The following is a 27,092-nucleotide window of genomic DNA, read 5'->3' as shown; positions in this document are numbered from 1 at the left end:
TCCCAGCATGGGTGATGACGCCGGCGACTTTCTCGGTCGGCCACGGGGATGTGCGGCGAGCTGGTCGAAGATGGTGGTCACCGTGGGTGGTGAAGAAGTAGCTCCCGTTCCCATTTGTTTCATGTTTCTGGATGAGAAAGAAGACCTTAGTGGTTTCTAATGGTTTCTGATTGAAGAGGATAAAAGAGGTATTGGGCCTGGACCAGCAAGTGTCATCCCAATATTTCAATTGCACCCCTTCCATTCGGGCTTAAGCCCATTTTGTGCAAATAACACAAAATAAAAAAAAAATAGAAGAAGAATTGGACCTGGGCACACATTTCGGGATGCACCTCCATTTTTCATCCTTAAAAAAAATAGATTGACTTTTTTTAATGGAATGAATGGCGTTAAATTGGCCAGTTTTTTTATAGGATAACTCTGATGATTATTGTGGATGTTTTTCTCTACTATATCTCAATTTCGAAGAATGCAAATATGAGGGGATTCCGAACACTGGAGTTATACACTACTATCGCAATGAAGAGGGAAGCACGTGTTTATATAACTTAAAATTACACTACGTGTATTGATTTTTAAAATTACACTACGTGGTGATGATGGAAGATTAAAGTGTTTTAAATACTCTAAATCAGTTCAGCAAATCAATCAAATTCTAAGAAAATGTGTTTTAAATGTTATATAAATTAATCCAACAAATCAATCAAATTTTAACAAAACATAGTTAGAATACTTCTACAACTCTAGTATATCTTTTTCTTCTGAGTTATGTTACTCTATCGGAAAATCTAGTTGTCATGTGGAACACGGTAGCTTAACTCATGACTTCAATGACAAGAAAATGACTCTAGTAATCTCTCTAAATTATTTAATCTAATCTAATCTATTTTGCCAATCCATTTTCAAATTCAGACATGTAATAGTTCCTCAAATTTAAAAATTTCCCAGTTTAAGCTCACCATCAGTTGAATATCCATGCTAGATAAAGGAAAGGACAATTTTTTTTTACTTTCAAATTAAAAAGTAATAAACGTCAACTAGAGGAAGAAAATGAAATGGGAAAAATCACATTTACATGAAGTATTATAAAAAAAAATATAACAGAAAATTCGCCACTATGTGTGTATCTTAAAAAATTTCGAGCTCTCGTTGTGTTTGTCCAACAGAAAACCAAATATCAATACATTGTAAACGATTTCGCATGACTACCGAAAGAACAACATAGCGCTCCTTTGATCAGCTGTTATGTCTCTTTTTCTCTTGTATTCTCTTAGGATCCAAATCAAGTAACGTGTATCTTTGAAAATTCTGGAGCTCAAGTTCTTTTTGTAGGCAAATTATCTGAGAGTCGCATACGTTTCTTTTTGTGTACATTTGTTTCTTTTCAAATGCTTCAATTTTTACTTGTCCGATGTAACATTCCTTTGGCAGTGGCATAAACAATTTGATTAACCTTTATAATCCGACGTTTATCAAGCAATGCGTAGGAAGTTTGCCCTCTTCACTTAAAACTTTCATACCAGAGGATGTTCTGTGATCCTTGGAAAATTTGTCTATTGCATCCATCACAACGGGGTAACTTTTATCATGGGATTCTGGGAAAAATCCTGAATAAACCATCTCCTTAAAAATCTCAAATGCAGAGGCCAAGTCCATATCAGACAGAAAAGCACTGAGCAATGCAATATAAATGAACGAGTCGGGCTTCATTTCTTTCTGTTCCATCTCGCGTAAATAATGGAGTGCAGCAGATGGCCTCTTGCAAATGCAAAGACCATAAATAAGTGCCATAAAAGCAACTCGATTAGGAGAACAACCTTTTCTTTCCATCTCTTTCCAAACTAAGAGTGCATCATCAGGCCTTTCTTCTCTGCAAAACCCATCCACCAAAGTTGAGTAAGTGACGACATTGGGCTCCCTGTCTTCTTCAGACATTTTCGACAGAAGAGACATCGCCCTATCAACATAACCACTTTTGCACCAACTATCTATAAGCAGACTGTAAGTCACAACTGAGGGACAGAGGCCCTTTAAACCAATCTCATCCAACAATTTTTCAGCTTCTGCAACTCGGTTGACCTTGCAGAGCCCTCTGATCACTATGTTAAAAGCCACCACATCAGGACAATGGCCACGAGAACACAAATCCCTGAGCAAGTTCAATGCTCGGTCCACTTCTTGAATCTTGATCAAACCCCCCATTACTGTAGAATAGGAAACTATGTCAGGAAGGAAACCTAGCTGAACCATGCTGTCAAGAAAATCGCATGCTTCTACAGCCCGGCCACGATCACACAGTTCTTTCACTAGAAGGGTGGAATTTTTTATCCACGGTTCATGCCCACAAGCACGCATCACTTTCAACATATCGATCGCTCCTACGACATCTTTTCTTTTACACAGGCATCCATAAATTGAGTTGTAAGTGAAATGAGTTGGTTCAATTTCTAATTCTTTCATGTCTCTCAACAGCTCACGGCTCTCGTCAAATCTATCAGAATCGCAGAGACCATTGATCAGATTGTTGTAAATCAAAACGCTTGGCCTACCAACAAATTGTTTAAGGTCATTGAAAAGACTTAGAGCGTGACCATTTATGAGTAAGCCATCAATCACGATGCTAAAGGAAGCGGCATTTGGGAAAACCAATCTCTTGTCCTTGAAGAAATCATCCATCTGGACATGAGTGAATTTGCTCTGAATCATCATCTGAAGAAGGCGGCAGGCTTCATCTGTAATATCTGTAAGATCCCAAAATGTTGATTTGATGAAATATTGGAGTGGATATAAGAAATCATTGCTTATGAAATGATGTTTACTACGAGGAGTAGTATGTGCGATTTATACCATGAGAGCTTGATATGAGCAAAGTGACACCTGAGGTTTATGAAAGCAGGCAGAAAGTGGTCTGACCATAAGGCTTTGACATAAATATATGATTCAATGTTTTATAGAAGCAGGCAGAGAGAGGTCTGACCATAAGGCTTCAGAAAGTAAGACATAGTATACAGGTGAGGCTTAAGGAAGCAGGCAGAGAGCGGTCTGACCATAAGGCTTCGTGAGTAAGCATGGTACACTTGAAAGGTTTATGAAAATGAGGAAGATGATTTTGATAATGATGAATTAATGACATCGGAATAATGATATTTTATCAATTGCAGAAACACATGATTATAATATTTTTATTACAAGTTTAATGATTTTATGATATGATTGGCTTACCCTTATTTGTTTGTACTATGATCATATAACTCATGTTATATGTGATTAGATAATGTTGCAGATGCGGTTGAAAAAGCTTAGAGATGAGAGAGATGTGGGGAAAAACTTTTAGGGATTTTTGTAAAAAGAATAAATTTGTATTGGGAAGATTATGTTGTGTAAAACTTATAAGTTGAAATTTCAATGGTGAAGACTATATTGTTTAAAGTTTGTAAGTTTGGTATTGTACTTTGGAGTAATTGAAATAAAGTTTGATTGTTTATATGAGATATCAAATTAATTTAGTCTCTAACTATCAGTAATACCCTTTAAAATATTAGGGTGTTACATTTTGGTATCAGAGCAATGGTTTTCGAAAATATTTTGGGACTCTGGGGAGTGAAATTATTATTCTTAGTAAAATATCAATTGAGTTGATTCTTATTTTATTGGAAACTAGACTCAAAGAGCTTCAATTTGACTACTCATACGCATATTTTGGACTTCGGGAAGGGGTCTAACCGAGCTGGGGAAAACGTGACAGTTTTGCTGTCCAGGGGCTAGCGTCCAACCTTAATTTTAGGTGTATTTTTACAAGTTGCAACTTTTTGGAGTGGGTAGGTTGTGTTCTGCACTAGGAGAACATTTTGGGACCCTTTGGAGACTTTCCTACCATGATTTAGGGCTGGAAAATGGTTTAGGATGGTCTATTGGTTGTTTATTATTGTTAAGTGGCAAGTGCATGGGTCCTTAGTTGTCTAAGGCTTCTTCTTTTAATTCGAAATCCGATTTGGAGTTTTGGAGGAGAGTAGAGAGGTCCTTGGTGGGGGGTGAACGAAATCCTAAGTGTCCTAAGTGTGGAGGCTGACTTGGTCTAGCAAGGAGGAGAGGAGTTGCTCTCTTTGAAGAAGAGTTTAAGGTGTTTGAGCCTTCATGAGGTAAGGGGAGCTAACTCAACTTAATTTCTAGAATTTTGTAGTTAGAAATATGGTTCCAATTGCTTGACCTTAAGCAGTTGTAGCAGTAAACATTGGGAACGCAAAGACCCTTCACCCGCATTTCATCGAACAGGTGGTGGGCCTCCTGTGCAAGGCCCACTTCGCCCAAACACCGAATGAGGAAGCCCAAGGCACCGGGCGTGAAGGAACAAGGAGCGGACTCTACGAGTTGTTTGACGACCGTTTTGAGATGGGTGGTTTGGCGGGAGCGGGAGAAGATAGAGGCGATGGTATTGTAGGTGTAACAATTATGGTAGTTTAGGGTTCAGGGTTTCAGGGTTCAGGGATCAGGGTTCACGGTTTCAGGGTTCAGGGTTCAGGGTTCAGGGTTCAGGGTTCAGGGTTCAGGGTTAAGGGTTAAGGGTTAAGGGTTAAGGGTTCAGGGTTCAGGGTTCAGGGTTCAGGGTTCAGAGTTCAGAGTTCAGGGTTCAGGGTTCAGGATTCAGGGTTCAGGGTTCAAGGTTCAGGGTTCAGGGTTCAGGGTTCAGGGTTCAGGGTTCAGGATTCAGGGTTCAGGGTTCATTATAAACCATTTCCCCCATCAATAAACAACCTTGAGAGATGTGTGAGAAGTAAGGAGAATTTAGAACTCAGAAAGCAGAAAAGAGTAAGGTCAGAGGTGAGATTGAAAAGAAAAGAGCTCTAAAAAGAAAAAAATCTAATCTGAAAAATAGAAGAAAAAGGTCTGGAAAAGAGAAAAAGAGAAAATTGATTGAGAAAAAGACCTGAGAAAAAAAAAAGAGATTATGGCCAAGAAAAGAATGCAATACCTGGAGTGAGTTCTATTTGTCCTCTTTCACATTTCTCTTATCCATTCCAGTTTCTGCTTTTATTTCCCATACATCTAGCCTTTCCATCCTCCATTACATTATAAGCCATGAAAGTCCTAGTGATCTAGAGTTATTTTGATTCAAGCAGTGTCAATTAGAATTTTTCCAAAGTTGTGAATTGTGGTCTATCATGTTATGTGGAGTGAAACACAGGCTGACCTAAGCACTTGAGTGCTTTGAGAGAAACACTTTATCTTGTGAGGTTGAATTTGGGCTGCTACTTCTCTAAATTGTATCTTTCTGTTTGGTTTGGTCGAATTTAACTGTTGTTTACTTGCTAGAGTTACTGAAACTTAGATTTAGAGTTGGTGATTCTGTTTGTGCAGTTCTGATTAGAGAAAAATAGCTGGTAGTTGTGTAATTAGCAGAGTTGAGTTGAATGTGATAAGAGTATAATGTTCCTTGTTGTGTGTCTTTAGTCTTTTCTTTTTAGATAGAGTCTCTTGCTTTTGCCTTTTATTTTTAGTTGTCCCTGCCCAGGAGGGCAGTTGTCTAAGTGTGGGGTGTGATAACACTCTAGATTTACATATTTTTCTCTGTTAAAAATCATTTCTTAGATTTCTTTAGTTTTTAATTTCTTAGAATTAGGCTAGTTTTATGTTTTTCTCTTAATCCTTTAGTTTTATAAAATTCTAGTTAAAATTAGGTTTTTAGGGGTAATTTTTAGCATTTGTAAATAATTAGGATATTAATATTTTTTTAGAGAAAATCTTCTAATGAAAATCTTTTTTCTTTACTTTTTCTTTTAATTTTTGAATTGCAGAAATATTTCTTTTATTTTTTTTGGGCATTATTTCATTTTCTTCTTATTGCAGAAAGGTCCTAAAAATTGGGTTACAGATGCAAAGCAATTGGGCCGTTGGTGTAATGTACAATGAAAGGCATTTGGGTTGGATTGGGTGCTCAAATTGCTGGAAACTACTGCTGGAACGCTGCTATTGCAAGCATTGGAATGGACTGGCTCCACATTTTAATTGGAGCGCTGATTTCACAATGGATTGGCTGCTGATTGGAAGCCCACTTAATCAAAACGCTACAGCTAAACTTGAGTGAAACGACTGCGTTTTGGGAGGACTGTTGTTGTAAACGCTGGTGGGCTGAAATCCAATTAGTGATGTGGTGCGTTTTGGTGCACTGTTGCCTTAGGGGTTCTTTGCTGGAGCACTTCATTTGGAGAAAGGGAAAGCAAAACCCAAAGCTAGGGCAGAGTGAGAGCTGAAGAAGAGGAACACATCACTTACCTGAGGTTCGTGCCACTCCACCGAAGTTGCACACGTGTTGAAGAAGATGACCAGTGTGAAAGAAGAGCTGACCGGAGCTGCCACGTGAGAGCTCGAAGCGTCACAGCAAGGTTCTCCATCTCCCATTTTTTTCTTTTTCCCCTTTCCTTTTCCGTCTTTCGTTTTCTTTTGTTTTTCTGACCCTATAAAGAGGGCTTTCACCTTGTAAATATATACTTTTGCACACTTTGAGATACATTTTCTGTTCATAGTTCTAAGCTCTGTAGATTAGGGTTATTTTCCACTTTCTATAGAGTAGGATTCCGTTCTCTTTGCTTTTAGAGCGCACATCACGGTGGTGACAGCCGCGGTGACTCTGATTGAGCATGTATTCGGTACAATTTTTGTAATTTTTCTTTTCTCGTTAATAATACAGTTTGTTCTTGATGTTTCACATGTTCAGTGTTTTGATATTCTGTTATGTTTCGTGCTTGTGTGTTTCTTGTGTTGTTTCAATGAATAAACGAATTGGACTGTGATTCTTTGCATTCTATATTTCCTTTTGGAATCAAATGACTCTATTTTGAGCATTCACTTTCGAGATGTCTTCTCGAGCCAAAGATGAGTCCAGTAAATAAAAACTCATTCAGTTTTGTGTTTTTATTCTTTTTCTTCTATTATTTTTGTATGTGATTTTAAATCTGGAATTGAATTTTATTTGAGATTTGTGAAGGAAAATATCCGCATTTCTACATCTGTTTTGGATGTAATGTGACTCCATAGTGAGCATGACTTATCAAGAGGTCTTCTTGAGAGATGTTAAGCTTCATAATTGTCAGATTAAATTCAACTTCAGTGTTGTTATATTGTTCTTGTTTTGTTTCAATTATGATTTCTGCTCCTATTTTCTATTTGATGATATATAGATTAGGTTCAGTTTTAGTTTTGTTTTCCTTGTGCTGTTAACTGTTAGCATTCATAGGTTAGTGTGAGACCCTTAATAATTAGCATAAATTAATTCTGACATCCTTACCATTAATGCACGCCACATCACTTCTCAAGCCATTAAAACCCACTCCCAACTCTGATTTTCACCTCTCTGCTGTGCACGGAAAACTGGGCCAAAATCATTTCTCTGGAAACATTAAAAACGCACCAATCTTTACATGCAAGCACGCCACGTGTTGCGGAAGAAGTTTCCAAATCAGAGTTTGGGTGCAGGTGTCGGCTTGAGACACGTTCGTTCAAACGAGCGTGAGATTTACAAAACCAGATTTTTCTGAAAAACTCTCTCACCTGCATCATTCATCTTCTTCCTCACGAAAGCTCACCCCTTCATCTTCTCCAACTTCTCTCTAAAACCAGTAAACTTCTCTCTACTGTAACCTCTCATTTTCTTCTCCAAATCCCATTTCAGAACCATAGGAACGTTTCCAGAGACGCGGACGTTAGTTTGGACCGAACAGAATTTGATTCTAAGCTGGTAAGTTCCTTTCTCTAGTAGTTCGTCCATTAGGGTTTCATTCTAAACCATGCCTTCAGTTCATGCATGGACTGTTTCTGAGCAATCTCTGATTTTGGTGTTTAGATAAAGGGTTGGATTTAGTAGAAGGAACATAAGTGGCTGTGGCATATAGAAGAGCTGTAGTTGAACGAGTGGAAGTCATATTTTAGGGCGTACACTGCTATCCAGGTAAGGGAAGCTTATATGTTTAATTTATACTTGTATGAATTATATGAAGGCATGATATGGGTTGTCTGTATGTTATATACGTATATATGTGCTATTCTGGATCTGCATGTGCGAACCCTGTTGTGCTGTTTGAATATGTCTTCTGTTGGTTGAAATGCATGTTGAATTTGATTCGTATGAAAGGTGTATGGCTATTGTATAGTTGGGATGATTAAAATGATGAGATTTGTATGATGCTGATGTTTAAGGTGAATTAAATCTGGAAATGAAAGTTATAAAGTTTATAAATTTGAAATCTGGAAAATTCATATCATTCCCTATGATAAATGACGCTCGTCACTGTACGGTCTTAGACCGTTCGGTTTTCCTTAAAATAACTTAGAAGGGAATCCTTTCATTTGGAAAGAACTCCGCTCGAGAACGAGCGTCCCCAATTTGGTGTCTGAGCGTTCGGTTCAGCTCAGTTATATAAATATTTGAAACTTTATAAATACGTAACGCTCGGTCTTTAACCAAAGCGTTCGTCTTTAATAGCGTTCGGCCTCATGTCGAACGTTCGTCTTTAATAGCGTTCGGCCTCATGTCGAACGTTCGTCCTTAATAGCGTTCGGCCTCATGTCGAACGTTCGTCTTTAATAGCGTTCGGCCTCATGTCGAACGTTCGTCCTTAATAGCGTTCGGCCTCATGTCGAACGTTCGTCCTTAATAGCGTTCGGCCTCATGTCGAACATTCGTCCTTAATAGCGTTCGGCCTCATGTTGAACGTTCGTCCTTAATAGCGTTCGGCCTCATGTCGAACGTTCGTCCTTAATAGCGTTCGGCCTCATGTCGAACGTTCCTCCTTAATAGCGTTCGGCCTCATGTCGAACGTTCGTCCTTATTCTTAATTCCTTAACGAACGTAAATAGCGTTCGTCCAAATATTTCAATATTCATTATCTTACGTTCGTTCAAATACTGGCATCAGTTCAGTATATACCAAATTTTACAAAGAAAATTTCTAAGTCTTATTGAGTATTCTTCTTATATTAAATCTGGTCCAAGGTATTTATTTTGAAATCTTCTAAGTACCAATACACTTCAAATTGAGTCAGTGCATTTAACTGGTCAAACAGAGAGTCACGTCTGTCCATCCAGTACTATATTTGAACGTTCGTCCTATTTCTTCAAAGGACTGAACGTTCGTTCTTTTGTACTCTTAAAGTTAAAGATGAGATTGATTATGAATTATGATAAATTACAGTGCGAACGTTATATCAAGTGGTTTTATGATTATGGAATTTGAACGAGCGTTCCAAGGAGGAACGTCTCAGATGTATTAAATACTAAATTTGGTAAAGTATGAACCTGGATAAGTTAAGCCTCGCGGTCCATCCTGATATTCCGTGATACTCATCTTCACGTAGAAGGGGGTAGTCATGCGTGGGAATGGCAGGAGGTTCTTCGTTCATCGCTTAGATATGGGCGAGGGATTAACCTCGAGTGGTAGCTGATTAGGTATATCCCGGCTAATACACCACTCGGGTGCAAGGACGCTTGTAACTACACGATTCATACAGTCCGGACGGTCTGTCTTATATACGTATTTCTATGATTATTATTTGATAAGTTACATGTTGTATGTGTGAATCGAAATGTAAATGTATGTGTTAATTGTATAAATTAAATATTATAAGCTTACCCTTGCATTTCCATTGTGTTGTCCACTGTCCATGTACGTTCGTCTTGTCTTGCAATGATCATCCGTGTGGATGTGAGCAGATGGTGGTGCATCTCTTGAAGAAATGCTGGAAGAAGAAAATTTGGAAGATGCAAATCTGGTTGAGGTAGAAGTCAAGGCCGAGCCTTAGAGCGCTCGTTAGATTAGTGATGTAAATGGTAGACTAGTTGGATGTGCGGTTAAATGTTTTGTAAAACCGTTCGTCCTGTTTATCACTGAATTCTATTTTGAGCGTACGTTCTTCTGTACTGGCACCGTTCGGCTTCTTTTTAAACCTGGGTTAATGTAAAGACTGTTTATGTTACTGTTAATTGTAATCAATTCTGAATTATGGTAATTACTGTATTTTGGGATGTTACATTAGTGGTATCAGAGCAGTTTTGTTCTTTTAAGGGACAATGTAGGTTATGAGTGCACTGTGTTTTGCTGTGTGCTTATTGTATGTTTAATGAGTTATTATTATTTTAACTCTTGGACATAATTAACGCTCGTTTTTCTCTGTGTCCAGAGAACAAATGGCACCTAGGCTACCTCCTCCACCACAACCGAACGAGCCTGATACGTCCAACAACACTAGGATGTTGGAAACTGTAATTGACAGACTTCAACAACAAAACACAACATTAATTAAGCAGAACGCCGCCTTGATGAGGCAAAATCAGGATGCAATGCAGAGTTTGGAGGCCTCGCGTGTTAATTCGGAAGCAACACAGAGGCAATTGATGGATATTCTTGCTGCCACAAGGGGTGCGTCTGGAGCATCCTCTTCAAACGCTGCTCAACCAAATGCTGAATGGAGTCTGGAGAGTTTTCTCCAGCATCATCCGTCCAAATTCAATGGTAAGGGCCTCCCTGATGAGGCGGACCAGTGGCTAAGGGATATGGAGAGGATCTTCAATGCCAAGAGGTGTCCGGATGAGAACCTCTTGACGTACACTGAATATTTGTTGACTGGTGAGGCAAGCCACTGGTGGGCGAGCGCTAGGGCCATTCTGACGGACGCTCGACAACCGATCACTTGGGAAGTGTTCAGAAACAAATTTTATGAAGAATATTTCCCTGACAGCGTCCGTTTTGCAAAGGAAGTTGAATTCTTACAGCTGGTTCAGGGGGGTATGTCGGTTTCAGAATACACCAATAAATTCAAACACCTTGTCAGATTCAATACTATGGCCACCAGTGAAGAGTGGCAATGTCGGAAGTTTGAGAACGGCCTAAGGAGTGAATTGAAAGTTACGATTTCAAGCTTGTGCATAAGAACGTTTCCTGCCATGGTTGAGAGGGCCAAGGTGTTGGAGAAGAACATGGCAGAAGCTGCACGACACAAGAAACAACAAACAGTAAGGGGACCGATCGTCTCAAGGAGTAGTGCCAATCAGAGGGGGTCTCCTTACGTTCGTCCGTCAACCAACACGAGTGGATCTCAAGCTTTGGTTCCTGTCGGACAGTCTGGGCAGCAAGGTAACGTTGTATGTTACAAGTGTGGAGGGCCACATTATCGATCGTCATGCCCTCAACTGGCGGGAGGAAAACACTGCAACAGATGTGGGCGGAATGGGAACTTGGAGAACGAGTGCAACATGGGTGTACGAGCAGTGATGAGGCCACCAAATGCTGGAAGAAACCAACCGAGAGGTGGTCGAGCCCAAGCAGTGGGACGTGTATATGCGATAACGAGCGCTGAAGCAGCGAGTTCAGGTACACTTATCACCAGCACGTGCTTGTTATACAGAATGCAATGTTGTGTATTGTTTGATTCGGGGGCAACACACTCCTTCATATCGAAGGCGTGCGTTGATAAGTTGGGGGTAGCTGAGAGTGAGATGCATTTTGATTTGGTGGTGTCAACACCAGCTGTTGGTGAAGTTAGGACGTCTACCATGTGTGTTAGATGTCCTATTGAGGTAGAAGGACATAGGTACAAGGTGAATCTCATCTGTTTGCCTCTCAAAGACTTAGAAGTAATTCTGGGAATGGATTGGCTAAATACCAATCGCATTCTCATAGATTGTGGAGCTAAGGAGTTAATTTTTCCTGAAGAAGATGAAGAGGAGTTGAGTGTGACGCTCGGTCAATTGAAAGAAGACATTATGGAAGGAGCAAGCTGTTTCCTGATCATGACGCATGAGGAGCAGGAGTTCGTAGGATTGGGAAAAGAACGAACGTCTAGAGAGGGCAGTATTGAGCGAGCAGTAATAGATGAGTTTCCGGATGTTTTTCCTGAAGAAATCCCTAGACTGCCTCCTATTCGTGAGGTTGAATTCACCATAGACTTGGTGACAACGGCAGCACCTATCTCAGTTCAACCTTACCGAATGGCGCCTGCAGAGTTGATGGAGAAACAATTTATAAGGCCGAGCGTGTCACCATGGGGAGCGCCTGTGCTCTTGGTGAAAAAGAAGGATGGCAGCTCTCGTTTGTGCATAGATTACAGACAATTGAACAAGCTGACCATCAAGAACAAATACCCGTTGCCAAGGATTGATGACTTGTTAGATCAAATGCATGGGGCAACGGTGTTCTCTAAGATAGACTTACGTTCGGGATATCATCAGATTAGGGTGAAAGAGGACGACATTCAGAAGACAGCGTTCAGGTCTCGTTATGGACACTACGAGTATGTAGTGATGCCATTTGGAGTGACGAACGCTCCTGCAGTGTTCATGGATTATATGAACCGCATCTTCCGGCCGTACCTGGACAAGTTCGTGGTCGTTTTTATAGATGATATTCTCATCTACTCTAAGACACAAGCCGAACATGAAGAACACTTGAGGGCAGTGCTGAGCGTGTTGAGAGAAAAAGAGTTGTATGCAAAGCTGTCCAAGTGTGAATTTTGGATGAAGGAGGTACAATTTTTGGGCCACGTGGTCTCGGCTGAAGGTATTTCCGTGGATCCATCTAAGGTGAGAGCAGTGTTGGATTGGAAAAGCCCGTGTTTGGTTACGGAAGTGAGGAGTTTTGTTGGACTTGCGGGCTACTATAGACGCTTTATAGAGGGATTCGCCAAGATAGTGGCTCCGCTTACCCAGTTGACTAGAAAGGATCAGCCGTTCGCATGGACTGATCTGTGTGAAGATCGTTTCCAGGAGTTGAAAGTGAAGTTGACGAGCGCTCCTGTATTAATCATTCCGGACACGTCCAAGCCCTTTGAAGTCTACTGTGACGCGTCTCATCAAGGGTTGGGCTGTGTGCTTATGCAAGAGAGACGAGCGGTAGCGTACGCGTCTCGTCAGTTGAAGGTTCATGAACGCAACTATCCAACGCACGACTTGGAATTGGCAGCGGTCGTTTTTGCACTGAAGGTTTGGAGGCATTATCTATACGGATCAACATTTCAAGTCTTCAGTGATCATAAGAGCCTCAAGTATCTATTTGATCAAAAGGAATTGAACATGAGGCAGAGGCGTTGGTTGGAATTTTTGAAGGACTATGAATTTGAGTTGCTCTATCATCCTGGGAAGGCCAATGTAGTGGCGGACGCCCTAAGCAGGAAGACAGTGCATGTCTCGTTAATGATGGTGAAGGAACTGCACTTAGTGGAGGGTTTCAGAGATCTAAGATTACAGTTTGAGCTGGAGCCTAGCAGCATCAAGTGTTGTAATCTTAGAATATCTAGCAATATGTTTGACCGGATCCGAATGAAGCAACGTGAGGATGAAGAGCTGGCGAAGATCTTAAGCGTGCTTGGTTCGGATCAAGCCAAAGAATTCAATGTTGGAACGGACGGCCTATTGCGGTACATGGATAGGACTTGCGTTCCCAATGATGGCGAGCTGAAACGGATCATACTAGAGGAAGCGCATCATAGCCGTCTTAGCTTACATCCCGGTATGACTAAGATGTATAAGGATCTTAGGCAGTCGTTCTGGTGGCCTGGATTGAAGAGTGATGTCGCTCGTTTTGTGGCATCTTGCTTGACCTGTCAACGTGCAAAGGCTGAACACCAACGACCAGGCGGGTTACTTCAACAATTGGAGATTCCTGAATGGAAGTGGGACAGCATTTCCATGGACTTTATGACTCATCTACCACGAACGGTTAGGAATCATGACTCAATCTGGGTGATCGTGGACAGACTAACGAAGAGCGCCCACTTCCTGCCCGTGAACTTGAAGATGTCAATGACTAATTTGGCCAAATTGTATATAAATGAGATTGTTCGTCTGCATGGAGTGCCTTCAAGCATAGTTTCTGACCGAGACACGAGATTTACATCTCGGTTTTGGCAATCCTTACAAGGTGAATTGGGAAGCAAGCTGCAGATGAGTTCAGCATATCATCCGCAAACGGACGGCCAATCTGAAAGGACTATCCAGACGCTGGAAGACTTGCTGAGGACGTGCGTCCTAGACCACTTAGGCGCATGGGATGAAGTCTTGCCACTGGTAGAATTCACGTACAACAATAGCTATCAGTCGAGCATAGGTATGGCGCCGTTTGAAGCTCTCTATGGGAGAAAGTGTCGAACACCACTTTGTTGGTTCCAAGATGGAGAGAACGTGCTAACTGGACCTGAGCTCATCCAGCAAACGACTGACAAAGTGAAGTTAATCCAGGAGAGACTGAAGACGTCCCTGAGCAGACAGAAATCTTATGCGGATAGAAGAAGGAGGCCATTGGAATTCGCTGTAGGTGATCACGTATTCTTGAGACTCAATCCAATCACTGGAGTAGGGAGAATCGTTCGTCCAAAGAAGCTGTCTCCCAAGTTCATAGGACCGTACCAGATTTTGAAGAAGATTGGGCCAGTAGCTTATGACCTTGCGTTGCCTCCTCAACTATCAAATCTACATTCGGTCTTCCATGTGTCTCAACTTAGGAAATATATAGCTAATCCTTCTCATGTCTTGGAGCTGGAAAATATACAACTACAACCAGATCGAACGCTGGAGTTGCAACCAGTTCGTATCGATGACATTCGCACCAAGCTACACAAAAGAAAAGACATTCGTTTAGTGAAAGTAGTGTGGGATGCTAAAACTGGAGATTCAACTTGGGAAGTGGAGAGCGCCATGAAGGACTTGTATCCACACCTATTTCTGGGTAAGTTCTAAATTTTCGAGGACGAAAATTTTTGTAGTTAGGGAGAATGTGAGACCCTTAATAATTAGCATAAATTAATTCTGACATCCTCACCATTAATGCACGCCACATCACTTCTCAAGCCATTAAAACCCACTCCCAACTCTGATTTTCACCTCTCTGCTGTGCACGGAAAACTGGGCCAAAATCATTTCTCTGGAAACATTAAAAACGCACCAATCTTTACATGCAAGCACGCCACGTGTTGCGGAAGAAGTTTCCAAATCAGAGTTTGGGTGCAGGTGTCGGCTTGAGACACGTTCGTTCAAACGAGCGTGAGATTTACAAAACCAGATTTTTCTGAAAAACTCTCTCACCTGCATCATTCATCTTCTTCCTCACGAAAGCTCACCCCTTCATCTTCTCCAACTTCTCTCTAAAACCAGTAAACTTCTCTCTACTGTAACCTCTCATTTTCTTCTCCAAATCCCATTTCAGAACCATAGGAACGTTTCCAGAGACGCGGACGTTAGTTTGGACCGAACAGAATTTGATTCTAAGCTGGTAAGTTCCTTTCTCTAGTAGTTCGTCCATTAGGGTTTCATTCTAAACCATGCCTTCAGTTCATGCATGGACTGTTTCTGAGCAATCTCTGATTTTGGTGTTTAGATAAAGGGTTGGATTTAGTAGAAGGAACATAAGTGGCTGTGGCATATAGAAGAGCTGTAGTTGAACGAGTGGAAGTCATATTTTAGGGCGTACACTGCTATCCAGGTAAGGGAAGCTTATATGTTTAATTTATACTTGTATGAATTATATGAAGGCATGATATGGGTTGTCTGTATGTTATATACGTATATATGTGCTATTCTGGATCTGCATGTGCGAACCCTGTTGTGCTGTTTGAATATGTCTTCTGTTGGTTGAAATGCATGTTGAATTTGATTCGTATGAAAGGTGTATGGCTATTGTATAGTTGGGATGATTAAAATGATGAGATCTGTATGATGCTGATGTTTAAGGTGAATTAAATCTGGAAATGAAAGTTATAAAGTTTATAAATTTGAAATCTGGAAAATTCATATCATTCCCTATGATAAATGACGCTCGTCACTGTACGGTCTTAGACCGTTCGGTTTTCCTTAAAATAACTTAGAAGGGAATCCTTTCATTTGGAAAGAACTCCGCTCGAGAACGAGCGTCCCCAATTTGGTGTCTGAGCGTTCGGTTCAGCTCAGTTATATAAATATTTGAAACTTTATAAATACGTAACGCTCGGTCTTTAACCAAAGCGTTCGTCTTTAATAGCGTTCGGCCTCATGTCGAACGTTCGTCTTTAATAGCGTTCGGCCTCATGTCGAACGTTCGTCCTTAATAGCGTTCGGCCTCATGTCGAACGTTCGTCTTTAATAGCGTTCGGCCTCATGTCGAACGTTCGTCCTTAATAGCGTTCGGCCTCATGTCGAACGTTCGTCCTTAATAGCGTTCGGCCTCATGTCGAACATTCGTCCTTAATAGCGTTCGGCCTCATGTCGAACGTTCGTCCTTAATAGCGTTCGGCCTCATGTCGAACGTTCGTCCTTAATAGCGTTCGGCCTCATGTCGAACGTTCCTCCTTAATAGCGTTCGGCCTCATGTCGAACGTTCGTCCTTATTCTTAATTCCTTAACGAACGTAAATAGCGTTCGTCCAAATATTTCAATATTCATTATCTTACGTTCGTTCAAATACTGGCATCAGTTCAGTATATACCAAATTTTACAAAGAAAATTTCTAAGTCTTATTGAGTATTCTTCTTATATTAAATCTGGTCCAAGGTATTTATTTTGAAATCTTCTAAGTACCAATACACTTCAAATTGAGTCAGTGCATTTAACTGGTCAAACAGAGAGTCACGTCTGTCCATCCAGTACTATATTTGAACGTTCGTCCTATTTCTTCAAAGGACTGAACGTTCGTTCTTTTGTACTCTTAAAGTTAAAGATGAGATTGATTATGAATTATGATAAATTACAGTGCGAACGTTATATCAAGTGGTTTTATGATTATGGAATTTGAACGAGCGTTCCAAGGAGGAACGTCTCAGATGTATTAAATACTAAATTTGGTAAAGTATGAACCTGGATAAGTTAAGCCTCGCGGTCCATCCTGATATTCCGTGATACTCATCTTCACGTAGAAGGGGGTAGTCATGCGTGGGAATGGCAGGAGGTTCTTCGTTCATCGCTTAGATATGGGCGAGGGATTAACCTCGAGTGGTAGCTGATTAGGTATATCCCGGCTAATACACCACTCGGGTGCAAGGACGCTTGTAACTACACGATTCATACAGTCCGGACGGTCTGTCTTATATACGTATTTCTATGATTATTATTTGATAAGTTACATGTTGTATGTGTGAATCGAAATGTAAATGTATGTGTTAATTGTATAAATTAAATATTATAAGCTTACCCTTGCATTTCCATTGTGTTGTCCACTGTCCATGTACGTTCGTCTTGTCTTGCAATGATCATCCGTGTGGATGTGAGCAGATGGTGGTGCATCTCTTGAAGAAATGCTGGAAGAAGAAAATTTGGAAGATGCAAATCTGGTTGAGGTAGAAGTCAAGGCCGAGCCTTAGAGCGCTCGTTAGATTAGTGATGTAAATGGTAGACTAGTTGGATGTGCGGTTAAATGTTTTGTAAAACCGTTCGTCCTGTTTATCACTGAATTCTATTTTGAGCGTACGTTCTTCTGTACTGGCACCGTTCGGCTTCTTTTTAAACCTGGGTTAATGTAAAGACTGTTTATGTTACTGTTAATTGTAATCAATTCTGAATTATGGTAATTACTGTATTTTGGGATGTTACATTAGTGGTATCAGAGCAGTTTTGTTCTTTTAAGGGACAATGTAGGTTATGAGTGCACTGTGTTTTGCTGTGTGCTTATTGTATGTTTAATGAGTTATTATTATTTTAACTCTTGGACATAATTAACGCTCGTTTTTCTCTGTGTCCAGAGAACAAATGGCACCTAGGCTACCTCCTCCACCACAACCGAACGAGCCTGATACGTCCAACAACACTAGGATGTTGGAAACTGTAATTGACAGACTTCAACAACAAAACACAACATTAATTGAGCAGAACGCCGCCTTGATGAGGCAAAATCAGGATGCAATGCAGAGTTTGGAGGCCTCGCGTGTTAATTCGGAAGCAACACAGAGGCAATTGATGGATATTCTTGCTGCCACAAGGGGTGCGTCTGGAGCATCCTCTTCAAACGCTGCTCAACCAAATGCTGAATGGAGTCTGGAGAGTTTTCTCCAGCATCATCCGTCCAAATTCAATGGTAAGGGCCTCCCTGATGAGGCGGACCAGTGGCTAAGGGATATGGAGAGGATCTTCAATGCCAAGAGGTGTCCGGATGAGAACCTCTTGACGTACACTGAATATTTGTTGACTGGTGAGGCAAGCCACTGGTGGGCGAGCGCTAGGGCCATTCTGACGGACGCTCGACAACCGATCACTTGGGAAGTGTTCAGAAACAAATTTTATGAAGAATATTTCCCTGACAGCGTCCGTTTTGCAAAGGAAGTTGAATTCTTACAGCTGGTTCAGGGGGGTATGTCGGTTTCAGAATACACCAATAAATTCAAACACCTTGTCAGATTCAATACTATGGCCACCAGTGAAGAGTGGCAATGTCGGAAGTTTGAGAACGGCCTAAGGAGTGAATTGAAAGTTACGATTTCAAGCTTGTGCATAAGAACGTTTCCTGCCATGGTTGAGAGGGCCAAGGTGTTGGAGAAGAACATGGCAGAAGCTGCACGACACAAGAAACAACAAACAGTAAGGGGACCGATCGTCTCAAGGAGTAGTGCCAATCAGAGGGGGTCTCCTTACGTTCGTCCGTCAACCAACACGAGTGGATCTCAAGCTTTGGTTCCTGTCGGACAGTCTGGGCAGCAAGGTAACGTTGTATGTTACAAGTGTGGAGGGCCACATTATCGATCGTCATGCCCTCAACTGGCGGGAGGAAAACACTGCAACAGATGTGGGCGGAATGGGAACTTGGAGAACGAGTGCAACATGGGTGTACGAGCAGTGATGAGGCCACCAAATGCTGGAAGAAACCAACCGAGAGGTGGTCGAGCCCAAGCAGTGGGACGTGTATATGCGATAACGAGCGCTGAAGCAGCGAGTTCAGGTACACTTATCACCAGCACGTGCTTGTTATACAGAATGCAATGTTGTGTATTGTTTGATTCGGGGGCAACACACTCCTTCATATCGAAGGCGTGCGTTGATAAGTTGGGGGTAGCTGAGAGTGAGATGCATTTTGATTTGGTGGTGTCAACACCAGCTGTTGGTGAAGTTAGGACGTCTACCATGTGTGTTAGATGTCCTATTGAGGTAGAAGGACATAGGTACAAGGTGAATCTCATCTGTTTGCCTCTCAAAGACTTAGAAGTAATTCTGGGAATGGATTGGCTAAATACCAATCGCATTCTCATAGATTGTGGAGCTAAGGAGTTAATTTTTCCTGAAGAAGATGAAGAGGAGTTGAGTGTGACGCTCGGTCAATTGAAAGAAGACATTATGGAAGGAGCAAGCTGTTTCCTGATCATGACGCATGAGGAGCAGGAGTTCGTAGGATTGGGAAAAGAACGAACGTCTAGAGAGGGCAGTATTGAGCGAGCAGTAATAGATGAGTTTCCGGATGTTTTTCCTGAAGAAATCCCTAGACTGCCTCCTATTCGTGAGGTTGAATTCACCATAGACTTGGTGACAACGGCAGCACCTATCTCAGTTCAACCTTACCGAATGGCGCCTGCAGAGTTGATGGAGAAACAATTTATAAGGCCGAGCGTGTCACCATGGGGAGCGCCTGTGCTCTTGGTGAAAAAGAAGGATGGCAGCTCTCGTTTGTGCATAGATTACAGACAATTGAACAAGCTGACCATCAAGAACAAATACCCGTTGCCAAGGATTGATGACTTGTTAGATCAAATGCATGGGGCAACGGTGTTCTCTAAGATAGACTTACGTTCGGGATATCATCAGATTAGGGTGAAAGAGGACGACATTCAGAAGACAGCGTTCAGGTCTCGTTATGGACACTACGAGTATGTAGTGATGCCATTTGGAGTGACGAACGCTCCTGCAGTGTTCATGGATTATATGAACCGCATCTTCCGGCCGTACCTGGACAAGTTCGTGGTCGTTTTTATAGATGATATTCTCATCTACTCTAAGACACAAGCCGAACATGAAGAACACTTGAGGGCAGTGCTGAGCGTGTTGAGAGAAAAAGAGTTGTATGCAAAGCTGTCCAAGTGTGAATTTTGGATGAAGGAGGTACAATTTTTGGGCCACGTGGTCTCGGCTGAAGGTATTTCCGTGGATCCATCTAAGGTGAGAGCAGTGTTGGATTGGAAAAGCCCGTGTTTGGTTACGGAAGTGAGGAGTTTTGTTGGACTTGCGGGCTACTATAGACGCTTTATAGAGGGATTCGCCAAGATAGTGGCTCCGCTTACCCAGTTGACTAGAAAGGATCAGCCGTTCGCATGGACTGATCTGTGTGAAGATCGTTTCCAGGAGTTGAAAGTGAAGTTGACGAGCGCTCCTGTATTAATCATTCCGGACACGTCCAAGCCCTTTGAAGTCTACTGTGACGCGTCTCATCAAGGGTTGGGCTGTGTGCTTATGCAAGAGAGACGAGCGGTAGCGTACGCGTCTCGTCAGTTGAAGGTTCATGAACGCAACTATCCAACGCACGACTTGGAATTGGCAGCGGTCGTTTTTGCACTGAAGGTTTGGAGGCATTATCTATACGGATCAACATTTCAAGTCTTCAGTGATCATAAGAGCCTCAAGTATCTATTTGATCAAAAGGAATTGAACATGAGGCAGAGGCGTTGGTTGGAATTTTTGAAGGACTATGAATTTGAGTTGCTCTATCATCCTGGGAAGGCCAATGTAGTGGCGGACGCCCTAAGCAGGAAGACAGTGCATGTCTCGTTAATGATGGTGAAGGAACTGCACTTAGTGGAGGGTTTCAGAGATCTAAGATTACAGTTTGAGCTGGAGCCTAGCAGCATCAAGTGTTGTAATCTTAGAATATCTAGCAATATGTTTGACCGGATCCGAATGAAGCAACGTGAGGATGAAGAGCTGGCGAAGATCTTAAGCGTGCTTGGTTCGGATCAAGCCAAAGAATTCAATGTTGGAACGGACGGCCTATTGCGGTACATGGATAGGACTTGCGTTCCCAATGATGGCGAGCTGAAACGGATCATACTAGAGGAAGCGCATCATAGCCGTCTTAGCTTACATCCCGGTATGACTAAGATGTATAAGGATCTTAGGCAGTCGTTCTGGTGGCCTGGATTGAAGAGTGATGTCGCTCGTTTTGTGGCATCTTGCTTGACCTGTCAACGTGCAAAGGCTGAACACCAACGACCAGGCGGGTTACTTCAACAATTGGAGATTCCTGAATGGAAGTGGGACAGCATTTCCATGGACTTTATGACTCATCTACCACGAACGGTTAGGAATCATGACTCAATCTGGGTGATCGTGGACAGACTAACGAAGAGCGCCCACTTCCTGCCCGTGAACTTGAAGATGTCAATGACTAATTTGGCCAAATTGTATATAAATGAGATTGTTCGTCTGCATGGAGTGCCTTCAAGCATAGTTTCTGACCGAGACACGAGATTTACATCTCGGTTTTGGCAATCCTTACAAGGTGAATTGGGAAGCAAGCTGCAGATGAGTTCAGCATATCATCCGCAAACGGACGGCCAATCTGAAAGGACTATCCAGACGCTGGAAGACTTGCTGAGGACGTGCGTCCTAGACCACTTAGGCGCATGGGATGAAGTCTTGCCACTGGTAGAATTCACGTACAACAATAGCTATCAGTCGAGCATAGGTATGGCGCCGTTTGAAGCTCTCTATGGGAGAAAGTGTCGAACACCACTTTGTTGGTTCCAAGATGGAGAGAACGTGCTAACTGGACCTGAGCTCATCCAGCAAACGACTGACAAAGTGAAGTTAATCCAGGAGAGACTGAAGACGTCCCTGAGCAGACAGAAATCTTATGCGGATAGAAGAAGGAGGCCATTGGAATTCGCTGTAGGTGATCACGTATTCTTGAGACTCAATCCAATCACTGGAGTAGGGAGAATCGTTCGTCCAAAGAAGCTGTCTCCCAAGTTCATAGGACCGTACCAGATTTTGAAGAAGATTGGGCCAGTAGCTTATGACCTTGCGTTGCCTCCTCAACTATCAAATCTACATTCGGTCTTCCATGTGTCTCAACTTAGGAAATATATAGCTAATCCTTCTCATGTCTTGGAGCTGGAAAATATACAACTACAACCAGATCGAACGCTGGAGTTGCAACCAGTTCGTATCGATGACATTCGCACCAAGCTACACAAAAGAAAAGACATTCGTTTAGTGAAAGTAGTGTGGGATGCTAAAACTGGAGATTCAACTTGGGAAGTGGAGAGCGCCATGAAGGACTTGTATCCACACCTATTTCTGGGTAAGTTCTAAATTTTCGAGGACGAAAATTTTTGTAGTTAGGGAGAATGTGAGACCCTTAATAATTAGCATAAATTAATTCTGACATCCTCACCATTAATGCACGCCACATCACTTCTCAAGCCATTAAAACCCACTCCCAACTCTGATTTTCACCTCTCTGCTGTGCACGGAAAACTGGGCCAAAATCATTTCTCTGGAAACATTAAAAACGCACCAATCTTTACATGCAAGCACGCCACGTGTTGCGGAAGAAGTTTCCAAATCAGAGTTTGGGTGCAGGTGTCGGCTTGAGACACGTTCGTTCAAACGAGCGTGAGATTTACAAAACCAGATTTTTCTGAAAAACTCTCTCACCTGCATCATTCATCTTCTTCCTCACGAAAGCTCACCCCTTCATCTTCTCCAACTTCTCTCTAAAACCAGTAAACTTCTCTCTACTGTAACCTCTCATTTTCTTCTCCAAATCCCATTTCAGAACCATAGGAACGTTTCCAGAGACGCGGACGTTAGTTTGGACCGAACAGAATTTGATTCTAAGCTGGTAAGTTCCTTTCTCTAGTAGTTCGTCCATTAGGGTTTCATTCTAAACCATGCCTTCAGTTCATGCATGGACTGTTTCTGAGCAATCTCTGATTTTGGTGTTTAGATAAAGGGTTGGATTTAGTAGAAGGAACATAAGTGGCTGTGGCATATAGAAGAGCTGTAGTTGAACGAGTGGAAGTCATATTTTAGGGCGTACACTGCTATCCAGGTAAGGGAAGCTTATATGTTTAATTTATACTTGTATGAATTATATGAAGGCATGATATGGGTTGTCTGTATGTTATATACGTATATATGTGCTATTCTGGATCTGCATGTGCGAACCCTGTTGTGCTGTTTGAATATGTCTTCTGTTGGTTGAAATGCATGTTGAATTTGATTCGTATGAAAGGTGTATGGCTATTGTATAGTTGGGATGATTAAAATGATGAGATCTGTATGATGCTGATGTTTAAGGTGAATTAAATCTGGAAATGAAAGTTATAAAGTTTATAAATTTGAAATCTGGAAAATTTTGTTAAGGTTGAAAAATCTGAAATTCATATCATTCCCTATGATAAATGACGCTCGTCACTGTACGGTCTTAGACCGTTCGGTTTTCCTTAAAATAACTTAGAAGGGAATCCTTTCAATTGGAAAGAACTCCGCTCGAGAACGAGCGTCCCCAATTTGGTGTCTGAGCGTTCGGTTCAGCTCAGTTATATAAATATTTGAAACTTTATAAATACGTAACGCTCGGTCTTTAACCGAAGCGTTCGTCTTTAATAGCGTTCGACCTCATGTCGAACGTTCGTCTTTAATAGCGTTCGGCCTCATGTCGAACGTTCGTCCTTAATAGCGTTCGGCCTCATGTCGAACGTTCGTCCTTAATAGCGTTCGGCCTCATGTCGAACGTTCGTCCTTAATAGCGTTCGGCCTCATGTCGAACGTTCGTCCTTAATAGCGTTCGGCCTCATGTTGAACGTTCGTCCTTAATAGCGTTCGGCCTCATGTCGAACGTTCGTCCTTAATAGCGTTCGGCCTCATGTCGAACGTTCCTCCTTAATAGCGTTCGGCCTCATGTCGAACGTTCGTCCTTATTCTTAATTCCTTAACGAACGTAAATAGCGTTCGTCCAAATATTTCAATATTCATTATCTTACGTTCGTTGAAATACTGGCATCAGTTCAGTATATACCAAATTTTACAAAGAAAATTTCTAAGTCTTATTGAGTATTCTTCTTATATTAAATCTGGTCCAAGGTATTTATTTTGAAATCTTCTAAGTACCAATACACTTCAAATTGAGTCAGTGCATTTAACTGGTCAAACAGAGAGTCACGTCTGTCCATCCAGTACTATATTTGAATGTTCGTCCTATTTCTTCAAAGGACTGAACGTTCGTTCTTTTGTACTCTTAAAGTTAAAGATGAGATTGATTATGAATTATGATAAATTACAGTGCGAACGTTATATCAAGTGGTTTTATGATTATGGAATTTGAACGAGCGTTCCAAGGAGGAACGTCTCAGATGTATTAAATACTAAATTTGGTAAAGTATGAACCTGGATAAGTTAAGCCTCGCGGTCCATCCTGATATTCCGTGATACTCATCTTCACGTAGAAGGGGGTAGTCATGCGTGGGAATGGCAGGAGGTTCTTCGTTCATCGCTTAAATATGGGCGAGGGATTAACCTCGAGTGGTAGCTGATTAGGTATATCCTGGCTAGTACACCACTCGGGTGCAAGGACGCTTGTAACTACACGGTTCATACAGTCCGGACGGTCTGTCTTATATACGTATTTCTATGATTATTATTTGATAAGTTACATGTTGTATGTGTGAATCGAAATGTAAATGTATGTGTTAATTGTATAAATTAAATATTATAAGCTTAGCCTTGCATTTCCATTGTGTTGTCCACTGTCCATGTACGTTCGTCTTGTCTTGCAATGATCATCCGTGTGGATGTGAGCAGATGGTGGTGCATCTCTTGAAGAAATGCTGGAAGAAGAAAATTTGGAAGATGCAAATCTGGTTGAGGTAGAAGTCAAGGCCGAGCCTTAGAGCGCTCGTTAGATTAGTGATGTAAATGGTAGACTAGTTGGATGTGCGGTTAAATGTTTTGTAAAACCGTTCGTCCTGTTTATCACTGAATTCTATTTTGAGCGTACGTTCTTCTGTACTGGCGTCGTTCGGCTTCTTTTTAAACCTGGGTTAATGTAAAGACTGTTTATGTTACTGTTAATTGTAATCAATTCTGAATTATGGTAATTACTGTATTTTGGGATGTTACAGTTAGTTTTAATTGCATTCAGTTCTCATTTTAGTTTAGGTTCTGTTCTGTTATACATAGATTCTATTGTTTAGTTTAGGTTTTATTTTCTTGCATTTTATTTTTCTTCTTTTCCTTTTAAAACAGTTTTCGTTTCTTTACTGTTTTCTTTTAAATTTTCTTTGTTTTAATTCCGTTTCCCCACCTGTGAGTTGGTAGTTAGTAAATAAAATACAAGAATTAATTCTACACTTTAAGCTTAATTTTAGCCGAGTCTTTGGATTGATACCTAGGTTGTTCCTATACTTCATTAGTGGGGAAACTTAGTTTGTTCTGATTTTAGGCGAAAAAAAAATCAGTTTAACAGAAACTATGTCAGGAAGGAAACCTAGCTGAACCATGCTGTCAAGAAAATCGCATGCTTCTACAGCCCGGCCATGATCACACAGTTCTTTCACAAGAAGGGTGGAATTTTTTATTCACAGTTCATGCCCACAAGCACGCATCACTTTCAACATATCGATCGCTCCTACGACATCTTTTCTTTTACACAGGCATCCATAAATTGAGTTGTAAGTGAAATGAGTTGGTTCAATTTCTTATTCTTTCATGTCTCTCAACAGCTCACGGCTCTCGTCCAATCTATCAGAATCGCAGAGACCATTGATCAGATTGTTGTAAATCAAAACGCTTGGCCTACCAACAAATTGTTTAAGATCATTGAAAAGACTTAGAGCGTGACCATTTGTGAGTAAGCCATCAATCACGATGCTAAAGGAAGCGACATTTGGGAAAACCAATCTCTTGTCCTTGAAGAAATCATCCATCTGGACATCAGTGAATTTGCTCTGAATCATCATCTGAAGAAGGCGGCAGGCTTCATCCACCTGTCCCTCATTAACATAACAAGTCAAAACAGCATTGTAAATCAAAACGAGAATTTTCTCCTCTTTATCTTCCAGAACCTCTTCCAGCAACTTGGTAATCACACTTCTGTTTGGAAAAGCCGATATCAACTTCGTAAAGATTCCAATATCTGGGGCAACCCCAAACTGCTTCATCTCCGAAAGCAAGCTCAGAGCTCTCTGAGCATCATTACTCTTACACAGTCCTCCAATGAGAACATCAAATAATGAAACAGGAGGAGTGAAGCCAACCCGACACATTTTCTCAAACAACTGAAGGGCCCTATCAACCCGATCCTCCTTGACAAACCCATGAATCAAAACACAGAAAGTCTTCTCACTTAGGCTCACCCCCTGTCCATCCATCCTCTCCACCAACTCAAACGCTTTATCCACATCCCCCCACTTGGAAAACGACAATGCCAGCACAGAGCAAACACGCGCATCAATCAAACCCTTTTCCTTCATCCTATCATAAACCCTCAGAGCCTGATCAAACCTGCGAGCTTTGCAATAAGCTTGCACGACAGGCGTCAGCGTGAACTTATCAAATTCCCATCCAAACCCCTTCATCTCCTCCAACCTAGCCTCCACCAAATCAACCTCCTCGGCCTTGGACAGAGCCTCCAACAAGCCGTTGTAGCAGTAAACATTGGGAACGCAAAGACCCTTCACCCGCATTTCATCGAACAGGTGGTGGGCCTCCTACGCAAGGCCCACTTCGCCCAAACACCGAATAAGGAAGCCCAAGGCACCGGGCGTGAAGGAACAAGGAGCGGACTCCACGAGCTGTTTGACGACCGTTTTGAGATGGGTGGTTTGGCGGGAGCGGGAGAAGATAGAGGCGATGGTATTGTAGGTGTAACAATTATGGCGGTAGCCATACTGGTGTTGATCGGAGGCCCATTGGAAGAAGGAGAGGGCGAGTTTCCAAGTGGGGAGGCGCGTGAGAACGGACTCGACAAGGGGAGGCGTGAGGATGGGAGCGAAGAGGTTGAGTTTGGGCCCGACGGCGTTGAGTTGTTGGGTGAAGAAGGAGACGAGGTTGTCGGCCACAGAAGAATCATAATGAAGATTGTTATGGGGTGATCTCGAATATGAGAGTTTGGCGATTACAGAGAAAATAAAAGGGATTTTGAGTTTCTGGATTGCGACGACCAT

General features: G+C 41.7%; 1 pseudogene; it reads right to left on the bottom strand.

Annotated features, from left to right (window-relative positions):
• Positions 1-1,339: 1,339 nt before the first annotated feature.
• LOC108322496 (putative pentatricopeptide repeat-containing protein At5g08310, mitochondrial) lies at positions 1,340-27,092 on the bottom strand (annotated as a pseudogene).

Source organism: Vigna angularis, chromosome 10, assembly GCF_016808095.1.
Source record: "Vigna angularis cultivar LongXiaoDou No.4 chromosome 10, ASM1680809v1, whole genome shotgun sequence".
NCBI classification, from domain to species: Eukaryota; Viridiplantae; Streptophyta; class Magnoliopsida; order Fabales; family Fabaceae; genus Vigna; species Vigna angularis.
Note: the sequence above shows the minus strand (reverse complement) of the source record. Positions and strands in the feature narration are given on the sequence as shown.